The sequence below is a fragment of the Trachemys scripta genome, chromosome 14, assembly GCF_013100865.1.
Source record: "Trachemys scripta elegans isolate TJP31775 chromosome 14, CAS_Tse_1.0, whole genome shotgun sequence".
Taxonomy (NCBI): domain Eukaryota; kingdom Metazoa; phylum Chordata; order Testudines; family Emydidae; genus Trachemys; species Trachemys scripta.
This window is the reverse complement of record NC_048311.1, coordinates 12,540,882-12,560,140: the sequence shown is the minus strand read 5'-3', so window position 1 is coordinate 12,560,140 and position 19,259 is coordinate 12,540,882. Positions and strand designations below refer to the sequence as shown.

General features: G+C 46.5%; 1 protein-coding gene across 4 annotated transcripts in view; it reads right to left on the bottom strand.

The window, feature by feature from the left end:
* NTN1 (netrin 1) overlaps nt 1–19,259 on the bottom strand; it is a 267,394-nt gene that overhangs the window by 172,458 nt on the left and 75,677 nt on the right. The gene's annotated exons all lie outside the window — the stretch shown is intronic.

Sequence of the window (19,259 nt, the reverse complement as noted above, 5' to 3'; positions counted from 1 at the left end):
TCTCTCTCTCTCTCTCTCTCACACACACACACACCACCTACCTAACTCTGTGTTCAACAGCACCCCCACACACACACCCCACCTACCTACCTAACTCTGTGTTCAACAGCACCCCCCCCCACACACACACACACACCCCACCTACCTACCTAACTCTGTGTTCAACAGCACCCAGATTAATGGTTTGCTTTGTATCCCAGAGCAGATCACCATAGCACGCAAGGCCTGTCAGAAATGGTGCTTTGAAACAGGAGGGGCGCATGTCTCCAGGGCAGCCGAGTTCAAAACAATGAGCAGAGCGGTCACTTGAGGCATTATGGGAAAGCTCCAGAGGCCAATTACAGCGCAGAAAGCAATCAAGTGTCTACACTGGCAATAGAGCGCTGGAGCCTCTGTGCAAATAGCCTTATGACTCTCAAGGTGTTTTTTTTGCAGCGCTGCAACTGAGGAGTTTCTGCGCACAACGTGTCTTGGCAGTGTGCACACGTCGGCAGTTTGAGCGCAAAAAGCTGCTTTACTGGGCAGAAACTTGCCAGTTTAGACAAGCTCTTAGGGCTCATCTATACACAGACTGAAACCAAACCAATGAAATCAGTTTACATTCACACCTTTTGTTATTTCAATGCAAGCTTGTGTGCACACTGATTTCAGATTAAGAGGATCAGTTCAATTTAACTTGTCTGTTAAAAAAAAACAAACCACTCCCCCTTGCACTGATCAGAGGTGCTTTAGTTGGGAGAATCCAGTTGGAAATAGTTTTTTCTGATGATTTCAAAAGCAGGAGAGAGCTTTCCCCATTTCAGAGCGAAGCTTAGCTGCAGATTAAGAGCTTTCCACTTGCAGAAGGCGCATTAGAGTCAATTCTAACTTGAGTGACCTGGCTTGGTATTAAAACAATAAGCCAAGTTTGCTCTCTTGGTAGAGATGAGATTTTGCCTCTTTGCTTGTGCCTGATTTAGGAAGCTGCAGGGTTATGAATCTGCTCCAGCTGAAGGGTTCTGCCATTGACTTCGGTGACTGTCAGTCTGACACATAACATGACAATCATAAACCATTATGGACCAAATTCAGCCCTGATTTAAGCTGTTGCAGTTCCACTGACTTCAACAGAGTTAGAAGTGTTTACGCAAGGCCTGAGTTTTGGCCTCGGGTAGTTTCAGCCAGAACATCCCCTTAGCACCTCAGACACATCATGAGCTCTCATTTTGCCCAAACCTGTATTGCTTCATCCTGAGAATTTTATCCTTGGTTTATAATCCTTATTGGGTTAAATAATATGTCACTATTGCTCTGGTTTCCCCCTCCCCCACTAACCCAGATGTTATAGTCAGGGTGATATTCCAATGAATACCATAGGGCGAGTCTTCAGCTAAACTCTGTAGTCTGTAAACAGCATTTAAACCACTGTTTCCTAATGTAATAACATTCCTCTAGGCCCTTAACATTCCTGACATCAGCCTGAATGCAATGCAATGGAGCAGTGCTTCCGTTACAAACATCTGGGTTCCTAGGAAATGCAGTGCTTTGCTACCCACTCTGTGCTCTCTATTAACACTTATTACATTATATTTGTTTCCTGCTGCGAGGATCATGCTTCAGCTCAAGGTTACTTGCAGGGCTGTGGTGAACTTTGTGCCAGAGATCCAAACTATGGCAAACAAGCCCTTGCCAGTTTACGGTTCAACGATGGGCAAACCACAAACACTTCAGAGGTCTGGGTTTAGAAAACAAAGCCCAGAAAGGAGGCAAGAGAAAGTGACATACTGGGGTGATCAAAATGTATCTGACTCCAGACTAGGGTAGATGCTTTTCTGCTCTGAGGAGCCTCCATTGTCAGAAGCATCAGCAATCAGATTAAACTCTTCTTATTCAAGCCTCTTTGGGCTGATGTGTCCTCATGGAGAGCACATTTCCCAGAGCGATTCCTAGTGCTTTGTGGTATTTTCTGGTTCAAAATCATTACAATAAACATAGCAGCAGGGACTTTGCATTTGAGTTTCTAGTTCTAGCTGATTTATTTGGGCATAAGCCTTTGTGGGTAAAAACCCCACTTCTTCAGATGCATGGAGTGAAAATTACAGATACAGGCATAAATATACTGGCACATGAAGAGAAGGGAGTTACCTTACAAGTGGAGAACCAGTGTTGACAAGGCCAATTCAGTCAGGGTGAATGTGATCCACTCCCAATAATTAATGAGGAGGTGTCAATACTGAGAGAGGGAAAATTGTCAACATAGTGACAACTGTAAAGTCGTGGTTAGCTGCAGATTTGTTACACCAGTGTCAAGCGTTGGGTTGTAACGGGTGTGAATCCTTAATGCTGCATGACAAGCTTTGTTTCACTAGTAGCCTATGTAATGATCTGCCCAGAGTATATGTGTAACCAGTACCCTCTACTGAGTGGCGTCAACCTCTCAGCTGTGTGTCATGTCCTCTATACTGCTAACAGCCAAAGGAGAAGTGATGGCAATTTAATGAAACAGCAGAATCCCATGAAATTTCCAGAGCAAAGCAGTTCTGACAAGTTCAGCTGATCAGACCTTTTGAGGTCACCAGCCTTCAGGGTGCAGATAGTGTGTTAGCAAAGCTTGTTTTCCAGTTAATAGCAAGGCTATCATCCTCAGTCCTACAAAATGTGTTTATTAAAGGCAGTATCTGGCAGGGTGGACATGCAGAAGGAAATGTGAATGGGAGAGTGGCCATTTGTATTAACAAAATATTGTTGCAATAATAATGCTGTGCGTTTCTATGATGTTTTCCCACTACAGATCTCAACGCGCTTGACAAACATTCATGAATTGGGCCTCAGAAGTCCCCTCTGATTAGGTATTACAATCTCTAGTTTACTGAGGGAGAAGCTGAGGCATAGGGAGTTTCAATGACGCTCAGAAATTCACACAAGTCAGTGACAGAGACAGAAAAAGAGCCCAGATCTCCTGATTCTCTGGCCTTAACTCTACATTTCAACTTCAGTCTCTCTGAAGGAAGGATCTTTTTGTGTCTGGGTTTACACAGTGCCTAGCCTAATGGGGTCCTAGTCCATGACTGAGTCTTTTAGGTGCTACCACAGTAGCAATAATAAATATGCTTATTGAAGTCAATGGGAAAGCTCCCATTTACTTTAATGGATGCAGACTCAGGAAATAAAATAGATCTGGCCTAGGAATTATTCTGGGGAAGTTCTATGGCCTGTGTTATAGAGTAGATGAAATCAGATAATCACAATGGTCCCTTCTAGTCTAAATCTATGAAAAATAAACACTGTACTGCTATTGTGATCTAAACGGGCTTTGTTGTCTCATAGAATCACAGAACTGGAAGGGACCTCGAGAGGTCATCTAGTCCAGGCCCCTGCACTCATGGCCGGACTAAGTATTATCTAGACCATCCCTGGCAGGTGTTTGTCTAACCTGCTCTTAAAAATCCCCAATGATGGAGATTCCACAACCTCCCTAGGCAGGGCCGGCTCCAGGCACCAGCCCACCAAGCATGTGCTTGGGGCAGCGCCTGGAGGGGGGCAGCGCGGCGGGGCACTCCGGCCGGAGAGCGGAGCTGCAGCGGGCTCGCCAACCTCCCCCTGGCGCTCCGGCCAGTCGGGGAGAGCAGAGAGCCGCGGCAGGATCTCCGCCCTCCCCCCGGCGCTCTGGCCGCTGGGGGCTCTCCGCCCTCCCCCCGGCACTCTGGCCGCCGGGGAGAGCGGAGAGCCCCGGCCGGGCTCGCCGCCCTGCTCCCGGTGCTCTGGCCTCCGGGGAGAGCGGAGAGCCCCGGCCAGGCTCGCCGCCCTCCCCCTGACGCTCTGGCCGCTGGGGGCTCACTGCCCTCCCCCCGGCGTTCTGGCCACCGGGGGCTCTCTGCCCTTCCCCTGGCGCTATGGCCGCCGGGGAGAGCGGAGAGCCCCAGCCAGGCTCTCCGCCCTGCTCCCGGCGCTCTGGCCGCTGGGGAGAACGGAGCCGCGGCGGGCTCGCCGCCCTCCCCCTGGCACTCCGGCCGGTCGGGGATTGCGGGCCCGCGGCTGAGCTCGGCGCCCTCCCCTGCCGCGCTGGGGGGCAGCAGGTGGCTTTTTTGCCTAGGGTGGCAAAAAAGCCAGAGCCGGCCCTGTCCCTAGGCAACTTATTCCAGTTTTTAACCACCCCAACAGTTAGGAAGTTTTTCCTAATGTCCAATCTAAACCTGGCTTGCTGCAATTTAAGCCCATTGCTTCTTGTCTTATCCTCAGAGGTTAAGAAGAACGATTTTTCTCCCTCCTCCTTGTAACAATCTTTTATGTACTTGAAAATTATCATGTCCTCTCTCGGTCTTCTCTTCTCCAGACTTAACAAACCCAACTTTTTCAATCTTCCCTCATAGGTCATGTTTTCTAGACCTTTAATCATTTTTGTTGCTCTTCTCTGGACTTTCTTCAATTTTCCCACATCTTTCCTGAAATGTGACGTCCAGAACTGGACACAATACTCCAGTTGAGGCCTAATCAGTGTGGAGTAGAGTGGAAGAATTACTTCTCGCGTCTTACTTACAACACTCCTGCTAATACATCCCAGAATTATGTTAACTTTTTTTTGCAACAGTGTTACACTGTTAAACTTATATTTAGCTTTTGATCCACTAACCCCCAGATCCCTTTCTGCAGTACTCTTGTCTAGGCAGTCATTCCCCATTTTGTATGTGTGCAACTGATTGTTCCTTCCTAAGTGGGGTACTTTACATTTGTCCTTATTGAATTTCATCCTATTTACTTCAGACCATTTCTCCAGTTTATCCAGATGATTTTGAATTTTAATCCTATCCTTCAAAGCACTTGCAACCCCTCCCAGCTTGGTATCGTCTGCAAACTTTATAAGTGTACTCTCCATACCATTATCTAAATCATTGATGAAGATGTTGACCAGAACCAGACCAAGAACTGATCCCTGCGGGACACCACTTGTTATGCCCTTCAAGCATGACTGTGAACCATTGATAACTACTCTCTGGGAACAGTTTTCCAACCAATTTTGCATTCACCTTATGGTAGCTTTATTTAGGTTGCATTTCCCTAGTTAGTTTATGAGAAGGTCATGTGAGACAATATCAAAAGCTTTACTAAAGTCAAGATATACAGGCAGTCCTCAACTTTACGACATTTGACTTACAAGGAACCGCACTTACAACGTTTCTGAATTGACATCCTGATTCAACTTACAACAATTGGTTTAGACTTTACGACACTCAGTCCCGCAATAGAGTGTATTGTGGTTCCGAATTAAGATGTTTTGACTTACGACACAATTTTCAGGGACCAATTGTGTCGTAAGTCTGAGGACTGCCTGTACCACGTCTACCACTTCCCCACTATCCACAAGTCTTGTTACCCTGTCAAAGAAAGCTATCAGGTTGGTTTGACATGATTTATTCTTGATAAGTTCATGCTGACTATTACTTATCACCTTATTATCTTCTAGATGTTTGCAAATTGATTGCTTAATTATTTGCTCCATTATCTTTCCAGACACAGAAGTTAAGCTGACAGGTCTGTAATTCCCCCGGTTGTCCTTATTTCCCTTTTTAAACATTGGCACTATATTTGCCCTTTTCCAGTCTTCTAGAATCTCTCACATCTTCCACGACTTTTCAAAGATAATCGCTAATGGCTCAGATATCTCCTCAGTCAGCTCTTTGAGTATTCTAGGATGCATTTCATCAGGCCCTGGTGACTTGAAGACATCTAACTTGTCTAAATAATTTTTAATTTGTTCTTTTCATGTGGAATTTAACAGAAAATGATAACCTTACTGAAGGCATTTTTGAATCAGCCTATGGAATTTACTAGAAAATTATACCCCTGTTCCAGGGGAAAATGCCTAGAAAGGAATGTATTCTCTATTATAGTTTATAGGTTTTTAGAATAATTCCTATAGAACCTTAATCTCTTGACTTTGATGGCCCTGATCCTCAAAGGTATTGATTTAATGGGCATTAGATACTTAAATACCTTTGATAGGGTGACCAGCTGTCCCAATTTTGTAGGGATAGTCCCGATATTTGGGGCTTTTTCTTATATAGGCTCCTATTACCCCCCACCCCCGTCCTGATTTTTCACACTTGCTGTCTGGTCACCCTAACCTTTGAGGATCTGGGCCTATGGGACTCAACTTGGGGCCTGCTACTACAAGCTGCTATTCCTGTGTGTGACTGTGGCTATATCTTTGTGACAATTGGAGGTGTGCTTGCAGCTCGGGCTGGCATATCTGCGTTAGCTTTAATCAAGCTAGCATGGCTAAAAATAGCAGTAATTCCTTTCTCCCCTTCCAACAGAGGGGGGAAATGAATCTCTCACATCTCAGGCGAGAGCTTTAACCACTGGGATAAAAGTGATAAGATGGGCACCACTTGCTCCTCTGGCAAGATTTTAAATGGGACCTAATCCAATAGGTAGCCTCTGAGCATGCCTATCAGATTGGGCCCCGCAGGGAAGATAGACATTCATCCCTCTATCTTCCCTTGGTTCAAGTTTGGGGTTTAGCATCTAAGTACCTTTACTGATCAGGTCCTCACTCTTTCTGTGCCTTAGTTCCTTACCTGTACAAGGAGGATAATAGCACTGCCCTGCCTCATGGGAGTGTTGTGAGGATAAATCCATTAAAGATAGTGCTAGACTCAAGAAGATCAATTTATCTAGCTTAACGAAGAAAAGGTTATGGGTTGGCTGGATCTAGGGTGACCAGATGTCCCGATTTTATAGGGACAGTCCTGATATTTGGGGCTTTTTCTTATATAGACGCCTATTACCCTCCACCCCCTGTCCCAACTTTTCACACTTGCTGTCTGGTCACCCTAGCTGGATCACAGTCTATAAGTATCTATACTGGGAATATTTAATAATGGGCTCTTTACGCCAGCAGAGACAGGTATAACATAATCCACTGTGTAGAAGCTGAAGCTAGACAAATTCAGATTGGAAAAAAAGTGCAAATGTTTAACAGTAAGGATAAGTCACCATTGAACAGTTTACCAAGGGCCCATCCCTGGCCATATTTAAATTAAGACTGGATGTTTTTCTAGAAGATCGGCTCTAGGAATTCTTTTGGGGAAGCTCTGTGGCCTGTGTTACATAGTAGGCCAGACCACATGATCACAGTGGTCCCTTTTGGCCTTGGAACCTACAAATCTATAGAATTGTGAGGTGCTCAGATACTCATGGTAATGGGGACCATTTGAGAACATAGGATAGATGGATTCAAACATTTGTATAAAAACACAGGTATTATTCTCTAGTGAAACCTAACCAACTCCCATGCTGAATTGAATCAACACCTGTCATTTATACCAGAGAGAGAAAAAGTACTACACTGGTGCTGAGCTATAAACACACATTGGGGACACTTATAACATCACAGTGACTGAGACTTTGAACTTCATCCGGCTTGGGACCCCTATGGATCCCAGACACCTGCACAGATTTAATCGCAATTCTCCTGTCACATATCTTGATATGTTTGAAGGGCACACCACAAATGATGACAAAGTAATGAAAATCAAAAGTAAACTGTTCCTTTGCCCAGGTGCCGCTGAACCTGAACCCAAGCCCCTTGGCCTTGAATCTCTTCCTATATTTATTTCTTGCAAGATTTTCTCTTCCTTTCTTTGTTAAGGAACAAGGGGGTGCTGTTTTAAAAATCAGAGTTTGGTTTCAAGACAGGTCTACACCTGGAAGAGCCTCTGTGACCTTCTGTGGCTAAATGACTTCCCGAGTTTCCCTGGCCTGTGATTCCAAACCCTTTCTCTAATTAAACAGTCAAATCCTATTTGCCAAGCCTCCTAGCTCCTACCCTGTGTCCCTGGCTATATGCAGAATCTTCTCCCAGAATCTTAGCCAACATTTGTAACCCTCTGGCTCTAGCAGACTTATAGATGACCGTGTGTGGCCTATTTTAACTTTGGCTCTCCTGTGTTTGCCTCTGCAGATTGCAACTGGCCATGAAATGTCTGTAATACTTCTGAATAAACCATACTGCAGGAAAAAGTGAACTGAATTGTATTGCATTCAGCTCCTTTTAGTTGGTTGGGCTCAGCCATCCAAGGTAACTCAGCCAGTTACATACAGTTTGCTTCATAGAGTGTTAGAAGGAAAAAGTATAAAAAACTTTTCATATCAGCCTCCAGGACCAGTGCAAGATTGTTCTAGTAATCAGCAACAAGTTTTCTAGTGTTCTGTCCGATCTACTTTTAAATGCACCAAGAGATGAGGCTTCCACCCCTTCCCTTCAGCAACAGTTCCACAACCTAACAGAACTCACTATTAGAAAGTGCTTCCTAACATCCAGTCTAGCTTATCCCATGTTTTAATTTCATTCCCCACCATTACTTGTAAGTTACTTAAACCCCTCAAACACCGATCATAAATTCCATTGGAATCACCACTGGGTCTCTAGTGGCCACAAATGGCCAGGACCCCTGTTCTACATCTCACCTGAAAGACATCACCCCCAGCTTCCTGCTGGTGCACTGATCCCAGATCCATGAAGATCAATGCATTGCAATGCTATTCTGTTCTGTGCAGGTTCTTATATTGAGAAGGGACTTAGGCATTGCAATGCTGACCGTCGCGGTGCCTAACTTTTAGGTGCCTAGTAAAATCACAGGAACTAAACTGTGAACCACAAAGGCTGAGTCAGGCACTTAGGCTGCCTGTACAATAAATGGGGAGAGAGCGGCGCTTTTAGAACGTGATCTACAAAAGCCAGCATGCTAGGCGGAGAGCCACCTCCACCAGCCAACGGGAGATGCCAATGACGGGGGGGGGGGGTACTAAGCCCTGCCCCTCTCATAGAGACAAGTGCTTACGTCTGGGCACCTCTTTCTGTTTGGCAATCCGCAAATGGGAACCTGTTTCCTGGAGCCAAGCAGCTTAGGCACCTAAACAGCTTCCTGAAGGAACGAGTTAGGGGCTGGCCTCGCGCCACACAAGACCAGTGGTGGTAGTGGGACCCACCTTATAACGTTTAGCCCAGTGGTTAGAGCACTCACCTGGGATGTGAAAGACTCAGATTCAATTCTCCCCTCTGCTTGAGGGTGAGAAAGGATTTGAGCAGGGATCTCCCACCTCTCCAGGGAGTGCTCTCACCAGTGAACTCTGCTATATTCTGATGTGGGGCTCCCTCCCTCAGTCTCTCCTCTTGAAACTCTTCCACTATGAATAAATAATGAAAGAGTGGTTGGAGCAGGGGATCTAGACCAAGGGTCTCCTTCCTTGCAACTGGATGCTGTAGCCACTGGACTACAGAGTCTATCTCGCTCGCTCTCTTTCTCTCTCCGAGAAATAACGTGGGCAGCGGCACCACCACCTTCAGCGGCCAGATTCTGAATAGGACCCAATCCAGTAGGCGGCCTCTGAGCACACCTCCTGGATTGGGCCCCACACACAACTTGGACGGGCGAACACCTGTCTTCCCCTGGTTTGTGGCTCACTCTGGGGCTTAGGCAGGAGATAGGCTAAGTTTTGAGGGTGGCAGTGAAGCCTAAAACTGGGGCTTAGGCCCCCAAGCCCAAGACTTCGGTGCCAACATCTGGGGTTTAGGTGCCTAAGTCCCCATGTGCATTGGAGCTTTGGTCCATCACTAAATCAATCAGTAAGACATTGTGTGTCTGCTTTTTAAAACAAACTGTGTCTTCAGGAACAGTCCAAAGAACTGTCAATGGGTGACATATGTGAACGGTGAGCTGTGCTTATTAGTTAGCTCAGCCAGTGTATTCCCTTTGTGTCTTCTATCTCGTAGGCTATTCTGTTCTGTGCAGGCTCTTATATTGAGCATTCATCATGGCCCCCTGCACCACAGCCTCACACCTCCCCGTGAGGTAGAGAAACAAAACACACTAAGAGCTGGATTTTCAAAGGTATTTAGACACGTAAAGATGCAGATAGGTGCCTCGTGGGATTTGCAAAAGCTCCAAAGCAGCTCAATATCTAACACTAATTGAAGCATCTGGGAGTCAGGTGCTTAACTTATTTCAGCATTTTAAATAATCCCACTAGGCAACTATCTGCATCATTAGGCCCCTAAATACTTTTGAAACGCTGGGTGTAAATTACTTTCTCAAGGCCACACAGGAGGTCTGTGGCAGAGCAAGGAACTGAAGGCAGGTTTTTGAGGCTGGCACCCTAACCCCTGGACTAACCACCTGTGTGCTAGTGTGTCGATGAAATCGCCCCTCCCGCTGCAAGGCAGAGCGTTGCACCAGAGTTCACACAGTCCTGCTGGGGTGTATGTGTTTTCTCCTTAGTCCTGGCAAGGTCAGCTGGTCCTGGTGCCCAAGGGATCTGGAAATCCCCACAGTTCTTAAGTCTCTGGTAGGGTTCCAGGCAAGGCCCTTAAGCCAGCCAGGCGGGATCAGAACTCAGTGACTCTGGCCATGTCCCAAGCTCCTTCTTACCTTCAGGGCTTAATTTGTAATGAGAGGTGCCAGGGCTCAAGCAATTTTTTTACTTTCCTAACTGATGCAGCAAACCAGGGATGCCAGGGCTATGAACTGCCAAGCCCAGAGGTGCTGGGACTCAGCCCTGGCAAACCTTGGCACAAAGTACGCCCTGCCTACCTCCCCATAGCTTTTCATCCTGTAGAACCAGTTGTCTTGTCTCAGGGTGCTATCCCTGCGCAGCTCTCAGCAGCCTGCTGGCAGGAGTTCTCTTCTCCAGCCAACTCACTCCCCTGGCAGCCCCCCTGCCCCTTTGCTTCCCAGCTCTTTTATTCTCCCAGCTACTGTGAGGCTTCCAATCAGCAGTAGCCAGCACTACCTGTATTAACCCTTTGGTTGCTGAGCCAGCATAGGGGTATATACACCCCTTGACACCATCCCATTGAGATCTACACTCCCTTACAAAGGAAAGTTTCACTGTGGTATCTGGCCACACTGCAGTAAGGTGGGACTTAAGCTAACCTCTCACTAGCCATCAGGATAACAGGTCCAGTTTAGCTGCATTTTAGGCAGAGATGGAACTGAAATGGAAACCCAGATCCAAACTTCTTGGGCCTGATTCTTATCTCACTTAAACGTAAATCAGGAGTTAACTCCACTGGAATCAATGGAATTACACTGGTGAAAATACAGTCTGAGTGAGCTCCGAATCTCTGTCTTCAACGGGTCAAATCGGTCCCAGCCTGAAATCCAGCTCAAAATCCAAACTTTCCCAAATGCTGGGGGGCTGTGAACTCTGTGTGAAGACTTGGTCTGATTATGGACAAATATTTGAGCTGCCAAGTTGGATCTGACTCTGAATTTGGGAGTTTGAGCCAGGCCCTTCATTGATCTCAGTTTGGGCCAGTCGTTACCCATACCGGTCACAGCCAAAACAGCAACGAGACAGGGAGGTCTCTTGTCACCTGATTGAGAGCAAGAGGCCAGATCCTCAGCTGCTGTACTTGGATTGGCGCTGCAGCTGCTGGCTCTAGGAGTGTAATGTAAACTGTACTGCTCTAGTTTTTCCTTCTCACTCACCTTCCATTGCCTCCTCCAAAAACTGACTGTTCGCTTCACCTCTCTCACTCATGACTATTTGGGCCAAAATGAACAAGACCTCACAGTGGAAGCAGCTATGAGCTATGTCTGTGCATAGTTCTGCTTAAGTGAAAACAACTATGCTGTGCCAGTTTAAATACAATTACCCTTTTCTTACTTATAGAATGTGGTAACCTTCTTTCAGCAAATTCACTTAATTCCCAGCCCAGTGTACTACGAAGCCCTTCGATTTCTTGGTGACAATGGCAGAGACTCTCAGAGGACAGCAGAGCTGCTACAGTCAGTCTTGCTAGTTTCATGTTAAGTGCTGGATGATTGCTAAGTGCCCTGGGTCATCAGTAAGTACCTAGGGCCTGCTCCTTTGCCCACTCTCTGTTTTGAATCACTGCATGGTTTCTCTTACTTGGGACCCACTCAATGCACAGGTTTCATGCCAGTCTGCCAGGTTGTTTAACTGCGCTGTTTGCCAGAAGCTGGGAATGGGTGACAGAGGATGGATCACTTGATAATTACCTGTTCTGTTCATTCCCTCTGGGGCACCTGGCATTGGCCACTGTCGGTAGTCAGGATACTGGGCTGGATGGACCTTTGGTCTGACCCAATATAGCCATTCTTATGTTCTTAGGCGCTGCCTTTATGCCAGCTCACCAGGACCACCTGGCATCCCCTCTGGCCACATTATTGAACCATTGTGGAAAGCTCCCTGATTTTGTTTTCTCCTGTGAGGCTGGGATCTTGGTTTTGCACAAGGCAGAGGAGGGTAAGGGCTTGCCTACACTTGAAATGCTACAGCGACACAGTAGCTGCACTGCTGTAGCACTTCAATGTAGACACTACCTATGCCAATGGGAGCAGAGGGGTTCTCCAGTTGGCGTAGGTATTACACCTCCCTGAAAGGTGGTAGCTAGGTCGACAGAAGAATTCTTCTATTGATCTAGCGCTGTCTGCACTGGGAGTTAGGTTGGCTTAACTCTCAGGGGTGTGGATTTTTTACACCCCTGAGCAACGCAGCTGGGTCGACCTAACTTTTTAGGATAGACCAGGCCTAAGATTTCAGCCTTGGCCCTTGTGATGGGGTGAAAGAACCCCACAGTGGAGAGGAAGGGGTTAAGGAGCTGCTTTGGGCCCGGGCACAGGCTGGAGAAGGAACTTGCAAAGGGAAGCAGAGTAGCTGAGCAGCAGGCAGACAATGGAGGTGCGCTGCCCTGCACTAGTTCCTGAGAAGGAGCACCAGAGGGATGTTGCCTGAGGCCTGGTTATAAAGACCTGACCAAGCCTGCAGAGGAGGGATTTGTGACTCTCTGTATGTAGTTTAGTTCTTTACTTTACCCTGGGAGAAGAGAAGAGATGGGTAGGAAGCAATGCAGGGAGGCAGCGCATAGCATCCCAAGGTGCAGGGTGCTTGCTAGTGGGACCTGGATTGGAGCCTGGTGCAGAGTGTGGGCTGGGCTCCCCTACCGCCCCCTAAAGAAGAACAATGACAGAAGTCTATCCCTCACCCGGGAACCTAGCTGGGGAAGACCCTGTAGGTACAAGAGTCTGGACCACAAGACCCCGACGTCAGGGGAAAGCCCTGAATCCATTGCCAAATTCTGAAAACTTCTCCATTATCGGACCCTTTATCTTGAAAGTGTGACTTGGCTTTAGGGCTAAGTCACTGAAAGGCCAGACCACCATGGGGCAGAGCTGTAGAAAAAAAGGGGGACGCCCAGGAGGAAGACAACCTGCCACACATTAGGTGGCAGTGGGTGTCCTTCCTCCCAGCCCCTCACAATAACACTGTAACAGAGTCCATATCCACAGGCCATAGACAGGGGCTCCAAATGGAGCCCGGGGTGATTCCTAAAGAAAGTGAAGTATAACAGGCTTAAGAGCAATGGGAGAGCTTCCCATCACCAGCTCCAGGGGTGGTGGGTGGGCACAGGGGGTTGCATGAGATCCGAGGGAGAAGAGCAACAGAAGTGGATCTCACTCTCCCACTGGATGGTAGGTAAGTGCCTGCCCAGCCAGTTCATTAAGATGGCTGTTGTTTTGGAAAGGTGTCATTAGCCAGTGGTTTTCCAAGAACCTGAGAACCCTGGCAAGACCCAAGCTGCAGTTTATTAGGTTAACAAAATAACCTTGTGGTACAGACAAGATCTCTAATTCCTCAAAGAAACCTTCTTGGGGCAACTCCTGTCCTTACCAAGGGGACTCGTCCCGGTTAAAGAGCCGTCCCATTCCCTCTCCTCCCCCAGCCCTGATGGAGTTCCACTGTCTATCCATGGAAACCCTTGTGCTATCCCTATAGACTCAGACGTGGCTGTTCTCAACAGTCCGAGAGACAGCGAGTGCCTCAGCTCCTACAGGCACTTATCCACTACAAACCCAGGTTGCAGCCAAGAGCAACCTTGCAAATGCCCAATTCTGTCTCCCTAGGAGGTATTCAGCCTGCAGCAGCAGCGGGAGTCTCTGGGGACAGGCCCTGCTGGAAATGTCATTAGCATGTGTCACCTCTCCCTGCCTGGAAGGATTAATCAGTGTGAGAAGCTCAGCTTTAACAAGCCCTTCCTGGTGTGTAATTGGGGGATATTTAAAAAGGCCTGACCAAAACAGATTTTCCAATAAAATTTATAGAGCATGAAAATGGCTTCAAGCTGGTGCCGTTGGCATTAAAGTTCAGAGGTTACTGGCCTTTCACATGTCAAGGCATGACCTCCTCCTCTGAGAAGAAGAAAACAAGCAAACAAAGAACCCCACGGCCAGATGAGTTAAGTCACCTCTGCAACCAGGAATGAATGAATCACTTTTGTCTGTGAATGACGAAAGGTGAAAACACGTCCTTTCCAGAAATCTCTGTGTAGTGCTGTTACTATGCAGGCTGTATCGCAGGAGCACCTGGAGACCTCAGCCAAGATCAGGGCCCCATTGTGCCAGGTTCTGCACATACAGAGGGCAGGAAATAGTCCCTCGCCTACCGAGTTTATACTCTAGATAGATGAGACAGACTGGGAGCTGGACTGAAACCCACCAACCTTCAGCCACTACCAGCTTTTGGGTACCATCCCCTGAGGCATCCAGTCACCACTTGAGCATAATATTTATGATTTTCTGAGAGCACCGTTTTTTATGGCAAACACAAGGTGCGTTTTCATCCTTCACCAAGCCGTCTATGGGCACCCTGCTGGTTCCCTCTGCCCAACTGCCCCCTCCATGCTAGAGATCAGAGCAGGCCTGAGGCTGGACATAGGAACTCTGTGTGTGGAAGGCTTCCAGGACTGGGACCATCGTGTGCAATAGCTGGCCTGCTGTGAGAGTTCATGGTTCCCCTGTGGGGTCAAGGAGAGAGAAAAGACTACATCTTCCCTCCAGTGCCCAAGTTCAGGTTGTCAGGACCCACAATTCCTTTGGGTTGTGGCAGGTACTCTTCCTCCCTTTCAAAGAAATGTATTAATCGTAATAGTCTATAAATCCTTTGCTGCCTTTGTGGAGGGCAGGCAGAAGTACCAAGTCTCAGAGGATCTCCATCGTTCTGTATATATCTGCAGTCCTCAGAGATTCAAATCTGAATCCTGCAGTTCACACAGACTTTCTCGGGGGGGCAGACTAACCCTGTTCAAACCACAGGTAAAGTAATAATCATGGAATCATAGAAATATAGGGCTGGAAGGGGCCTCAAGGGGTCATCTGGTCTATCCCCCTGCAGTACGGCAAGATTAAATACACTTACACCATCACTGACAGGTGTTTGTCTAACCCATTCTTAAAAACCTCCAATGATGGGGATTCCACAACCTCCTCAGGTAACCGGTTCCAATGCATAACTACCCTGACAGTTACAGTAGAACCTCAGGGCTTGGCTACACTGGCGCTTTACAGCACTGCAACTTTCTCACTCAGGGGTGTGAAAAAACACCCCCCGGAGCGCAGCAAGTTACAGCGCTGTAAAACGCCAGTGTAAACAGTGCCCCAGCGCTGGGAACCGTGCTCCCAGCGCTGTAAGCTAATACCCTCGTGGAGGTGGAGTACCTGCAGCGCTGGCACGCGACCACACTTGCACGTCAAAACGCTCCCGCGGCAGCGCTTTGAAGTTTCAAGTGTAGCCACTGCCTTGGAGTTATGAACAGCTCGGGAATGGAGGTTGTTTGTAACTCTGAACAAAATGTTATGGTTGTCTCAAAAATTTACAACTGAACATTGACTTAATACAGCTTTGAAACTTTACTATGCAGAAGAAAAATGCTGGTCTCCCTTTATTTTTTTAGTAGTTTACGTTTAACACAGTATTGTACTGTATTTGCTTCTCTTTTTTTTGTCTTTGCTGCTGCCTGATTGCGTACTTCCGGTTCCAAACGAGGTGTGTGGTTGACTGGTCAGTTCGTAACACTGGTTTTCTTAACACTGAGATTCTACTGTAGCAAGTTTTATCTAACCTGTTTCTTGCTGCAAACTAAGTCATTTGCTTTTTGTTCTACCCTGCTGAACATAGAAAACTCTTGCAATTCAGACCTGTAACTTCTTTGCCTCTTATTTGTTTAACAACTTATTTTTCCTTTTTGATTTTTAATGCTTTGGATAATAATAATTACATATCAGAGGGGTAGCCGTGTTAGTCTGGTTCTGTAAAAAGCGACAGAGTCCTGTGGCACCTTATAGACTAACAGACGTATTGGAGCATAAGCTTATGCTCCAATACGTCTGTTAGTCTATAAGGTGCCACAGGACTCTTTGTCAATAATTACATAGAATACCAGCTTCTTTGGCATTACTTAAAAATAATGAGAAGCAAACCAAGCAGACCAATTCCAATTATTACTGTCCCTGAGGAACACGCAAAGTTCTAGTGAGCTATTTTCAAACTTTAACAGAAGCCATTTGAATTCTGTTCTTAGCAGGATCATTTAGCACACACACGCTCGCCCCCTCCCCCACCCCATCAACCCAACAATGCTCAGCTAATGTTCTTTAGATAAAAGTTAAGTTACTTTTTTTCCCCACTGTTAGGCCAGAATTTTGGGATTCATGTTTTCCTTATTAGTGTCCTTCGGGGTAGCCCACATGGAGCCAACAAATACAAACAAGACTCTTAGGGGGATAGCCACTGAACTGGAATGCCTGGATGAGAACTGATTTCTGTAATACTCTGAATCTATTAAACTCCATTTTGTTGGAGCACTTCTAAGCAGTCCTGGCTGTGAAGAGTTGTTTTTCTGCTCTCATTTATGCTAGTGTAAATCTGGATTAGAACTGATCAGATTAATGGTTGAGAATGGTATTCACTATGAGCTTAGATCTTTCTCTTACTGAATTGCTAAGATGCGTCTATTCGCTGTTCAAAATTATACAGTTTGTGCAAACAAATTTCAGACTTTGCATCATTCTCAGCCTGCTTGCTTCAAGGATTCACTATTGGTGGTGTGTGTGAGCCATCATCTAAGTCACATGATATTCTTGCTCCTCCCTGACTGGATGTCTGAGGGGGAGAGATTTGGGTTCTCTCTGCTCCTTTTCAGGTGAAACAAAGGGAGTCAAAACCTCTGCTATACATACTTCTGGTTGGGGGAGCAGGTATAGATACAGTGGAGTCAACTCCTACCCTTCTCTCAGAGAGGGGGTGTTGGGATGGGCAGGGGAACAGCCAAAGGATTTCAGTCCCTGTTGCCTGGTCCTTTAGGAAGCCCCTAGGAACCACAGACCATCTGGTGCAGTTTAGAATAGTCTCCAGGCTCCCCTAAACTGCTCTGGGGCCAGAGCAGATTCTCCGGAGGCCATGACTAGTTCCCTGACAGTCTCCCCCTCTGCTGTGCCCAGCATGAAATAGACACAAGAGAGAATCTCTCCCGAAACTTCTTAAAAAGGGGAACTAACTTATAGGGAATAATAAATAATGACTAACTAATGCTCTGGTTCACTCTAACTGCCTTTATTGTATTGCACCTGAATACAGAGAAGAGAGACCTACAGAGAAGAGCGACCCCCAAACATCTGTGCCAAGAAAACTCACTGCCACAAATGTTTCAAACAGAAAGCAACAAGATGCTCCTAAATGTAGCCACTGGAGACACTGCGCCTGGTCAGATCATGAGTGTGGGGCCATGAAATTAAGTCCTGTTTCCTGCCAGCAGGCCTGAGCGTCACACCGAGATGATCAAAAAATCCAATTTTATTTCTGCAAAAAATATTCAAATGAAACAACTTTGAAATTTTTTGTGGGAAAATTTTGAATTTCCAGTGAAAAATGTGTAAATGAACTACACCTCTACCCCGATATAACACTGTCCTCGGGAACCAAAAAATCTTACCGCGTTATAGGTGAAACCGTGTTATATTGAACTTGCCAGAGTGTGCAGCCCCCTCGCCCCCCGAGCACTACTTTACCGCGTTATATCCGAATTCGTGTTATATCGGGTCATGTTATATCGGGGTAGAGGTGTAGTAAAAAAACACGTGTTCCATTTCAAATGGAAATTGTCATTTAGTTTTGTTTTTTGAAAACCAAACCAAACCTTTAATTAAAAGCAAAACGAAAAGATTTCTGTGTTTTTAATTTTTTCCAGCAAAAAATTTAAAAAATTCATCAGAATCAAATGGTTTTTACAACACGTTTTCAATAAATAAAAAACAAACATTTGAAAATTGTTGAGCAGCACCCTCATTACAGGCACAGACCTGGTCCAACTGGAATGCCCGTGAACACTCTGCAGTGCTCCACCAGCTCTGGCGTGGAGTAACCCCAATAAAGCATCCATTCATTCAGGTGTTGCGGTTTTTGGGTGCCCACGTGAGACACACAGGATTTGACTTTCAGAGGTGCTGAATGCCCCCAACTCTATTTGACATCAACAGGAGCTGTGGTTGCCCAGCACATCTGGAAATCAAGCCCGTGATGTCTCCACTGGATACTGAAGTGCCCAAAATTAGTAGCTCCTATGGAACGTTTTGGCCACAATCTTGTGGTTGTATATGATTATTTGTATTCCCATAGCACCTAGGAGCCCTAGTCATGGATTAGGACCCCACTGTGCTAGGTGCTGTACAAACACCAAAGAAAACAATGGTAAATTACAATTACAAACTGTAAAATGGGGATGATAACATTAACTCGTCTTTGCAATCCAGGGATGAAAAGTGATACAAAAGTGCTAAGTATTATTAGTATTTTATCATTTCTGCTTTCTACTATTTTCTCCTTTCTTCTTCCCTGTTTAGCAGAGGGCAGAAAGGACTCCTGAAGCTTGGGGGTTAATTTTTTAATCCTCGCAATATTTATTAAAGAGTTAAAATGGGGAAAGGAAGTGGCCAATCGCGTGCAGGGACTGAAATGAAAAGATCCCGGATCCCCAGTGGGACAGGAAAGCGTCTAAGGGAAGGCACACGCAGCTACACATTGTTTCTCGATTCAAACATGGTATGGTGCACAAAAGGGGGTGAATAATATCACTCTCCCATGCCTTGCTGGTGATAATAAATAAAAAAGATGCCAGCAAGAAACATGATTCGGGATTAACAGCTCCCATGTCCCACCTGCTGGCTTGGGGTATTCTTCCATTTAATAGGCCTCCAGTTTCCTCCAACCCCACGCACTCCAGGAGAGGGTCTATCCCTTTCCGGGCCGCCATTCACATGCTCTGGGATCAAAATGCCTTAGGAAAAATTCCCGGGGAGCTGATCGTGTGAATAAAAGGACAATCTGTCAATGACTCCACTTGAGCACAAACGCTTGGGAAATGGAGATGGGGGAAGTTCGGATTTCCTAGGAGGTGGGGGCCAGGGGGAGGGAGCAGCACA